Here is a 2,749-nt window from a genome sequence, read left to right as displayed (position 1 = left end):
TGAACATGTGCCAAGTCGAGTCACTTAAATCATTTAAAGGAGGATACCACCCCACTATACCACATCACAACCATTTTAATAGCATGTTGGCACGCAAGGTAAACCATTATAACTCATAGCTAATCAAGCATGGCATAAGCAACTATGATCTCTAATTGTCATTGAAAACATGTTTATTCATAATAGGCTGAATCAGGAACGATGAACTAATCATATTTACAAAAACAAGAGAGGTCGAGTTCATACCAGCTTCTCTCATCTCAGTCAGTCCATCATATATCGTCATAATTGCCTTTCACTTGCATGACCGAACGATGTGAAAATAATAAGAGTGCACGTGCATTGGACTAAGTTGGAATCTGCGAGCATTCAATAAACAGGAGAAGACAAGGCAATATGGGCTCTTGGTTAAATCAACAATAATGCATATAAGAGCCACTTCAACAATTTAATCATGGTCTTCTCCTATCGACCCCCAAAGAAAAGAAAAGACATAAAACTATTTACACGGGAAAGCTCCCAACAAGCAAAAGAAGAACGAGAAATATTTTTGGGTTTTCTTTTTAATTATTACTACTACAGCAAGAAAGTAAACTAGCTAAAAGCTACAACTAAATTTTTTGGTTTTTCTTAAGGTTTATTAAGCACACAAGAAGAAAGCAAGAAAAAGGAAAATAAACTAGCATGGATATTACAGTGAAAGAGTATGAGCACCGACAACTAGCAATGAGTGTGTGAACATGAATGTAATGTCGGTGAGAAATACGTACTCCCCCAAGCTTAGGCTTTTGGCCTAACACTACAGGAATCAGCTATTTTGCCGTCTGCCACGGCGGATGGCAAAGGCATGAACGGCGGACAGCAAAGGCCTTTGTCGTTAGCCGCGGACGGCAAAAGGCTCCGGCAAAGTAAGGTCCGGCAAAGAGCTACTTTGTCGTCTGCTTCCGGGCGGCTGACGGCAAAGGGCCTTTGCCGTCTGCAGCGGACGGCAAAGAGCCTGCAGTCTTTGCCGTCTGCCAGCAGACGGCAAAGACTGCAGGCTCTTTGCCATCTGCTGGCATTTGGCAAAGAGACCAAATAGGCATTAATTCTGTTTCTTCTTATACCCATTCATTTTCACAGAAAATCAAACACACATATATATACATAGTAGCAAGTTTCATCCATACATAGTACCAATATAGCATATCCAACACATGTTACCAATAGTAGCAAGTTTCATCCATACATATACATAGTTTCATCAATATTACACAGTTTCATCCATAGTTAGCAAGTTTCACAAAGTCAAAACAAAAACTAAAGACAAGCACTCCATATCTGAAATTAGAAGAAATGACCTAAAACTAAATATCTATTTTCCTAAAAACTATCTTATTACTAAGATCTTCTCTGGATCTTCTTCTTTTCTTCCAACCTGCATAACAAAAACACTAAGAAAGAAAGAATGGGTTAGGAGTAGAAATGTAGCATTTCACTTGGTGAAATGCAATGCTGTAGGAGCCAACACTTGAGATCAACACCAGAAAGTACTAAATTTTGAGAGATATCCAGATCCTGCAACAGTACATTAAGAGCAAATTTTGTCGCTAAATAAGCATTGCAATTATCACAGTACAACAAGCAAACAAACACAAGAGTCATGTCCATAAAGCAAATAGATATAGAGGCAAGCATAGGTGCAGAGAAGCACATATAGAGTTAGTAATAAACTTGGATAGATGGTTCAATACAAGCACATTGTAACAGTACCCATAATAACTTAGATAACTTAACTACTTCTAAGTACTCAGAAGTAAAGCTGATTGTCCCTATTTTTAGTAAGTGATCATGCAAGAAGACAATTTCTTTTTATGGGTCTCAGTACCACTAGAAGGTCTCAGGACACAAGTTGCTCTTGCAGAAAAGATAAACAAACACATGCCACATATATTACCAATTTCATGGAAACAATAATGTTGGTATCTTTTCATATGCAGAGCCCTTTCTTTCTCCTCTTGGCTTAAGCCATAAAATCCACATGAGGCACCTGCAAGTCACTCCACTGTTGTTATGCTGTACAGTTCAACAAACACAATGACATAAGCACATCTTTTTCAAACAGGAAAATAGAGGGCTGAATTGTGGAGAGCAAAAGGGCGGCCTTGAAACTGATTGAACTAAAGGGTAGAGTTAGTATTATCAAGGCCAAAACCAAAAACAATCCCACTTCTAACAGATGACATACACAACGTACAGACAAAAAAGGGCCATCTAAAATGTCTACTTGTTCTAGTGGCCAACACGTGGTAACAGGCAAAAACATCCACAAAGTCTCTCCTAAACCTCATAGCATTCATTGACAGCTGTCTTGTCAGGTGTGTTCTACTTGTTCATAAAGCATCAATGTCAAGAGCAACATGGATAATGCTGGATACATGGAGAACAGAGTCATATAACATTTCCAGTATCTAAATTTACTGTATTTAAAGCTAAGCTGAACATCTTGTAGGAACAAAAAAGAACAAAAATAGCTGAGTCTGAATCTGACCATGCTACAAGACTACACCGACCAGCTTGCTCAGATTTTGACGCGATAGGAGACGGATTGCCATTAGTCGACCAAAACTCTCTGACAATGCATCAGCAAAATTTTCCTAATTATCACGTCTTTCCTGCAAGAAGAATGAAGAACAATCTCTTGGATTACAGTGAACTCACATAGTCGAAGTCAGAAAAATGTAACAGATACATGTCCTGCCACTTTGAG

The 2,749-nt window shown here is 38.6% G+C and overlaps 1 long non-coding RNA gene across 1 annotated transcript; it reads right to left on the bottom strand.

Moving 5' to 3' along the window:
* Positions 1 to 1,206: 1,206 nt before the first annotated feature.
* LOC120970815 (uncharacterized) lies at positions 1,207 to 2,427 on the bottom strand. Its single transcript, XR_012200223.1, has 2 exons — positions 1,937 to 2,427; positions 1,207 to 1,417 (listed from the first exon to the last, which is right to left on the bottom strand). It is a non-coding gene; the product is annotated as an uncharacterized lncRNA (long non-coding RNA).
* Positions 2,428 to 2,749: the final 322 nt, after the last annotated feature.

This window comes from Aegilops tauschii, chromosome 1 (assembly GCF_002575655.3).
Source record: "Aegilops tauschii subsp. strangulata cultivar AL8/78 chromosome 1, Aet v6.0, whole genome shotgun sequence".
NCBI lineage: Eukaryota > Viridiplantae > Streptophyta > Magnoliopsida > Poales > Poaceae > Aegilops > Aegilops tauschii.
The sequence above is the reverse complement of the archived record's forward strand: the minus strand, read 5'-3'. Positions and strand labels throughout refer to the sequence as shown.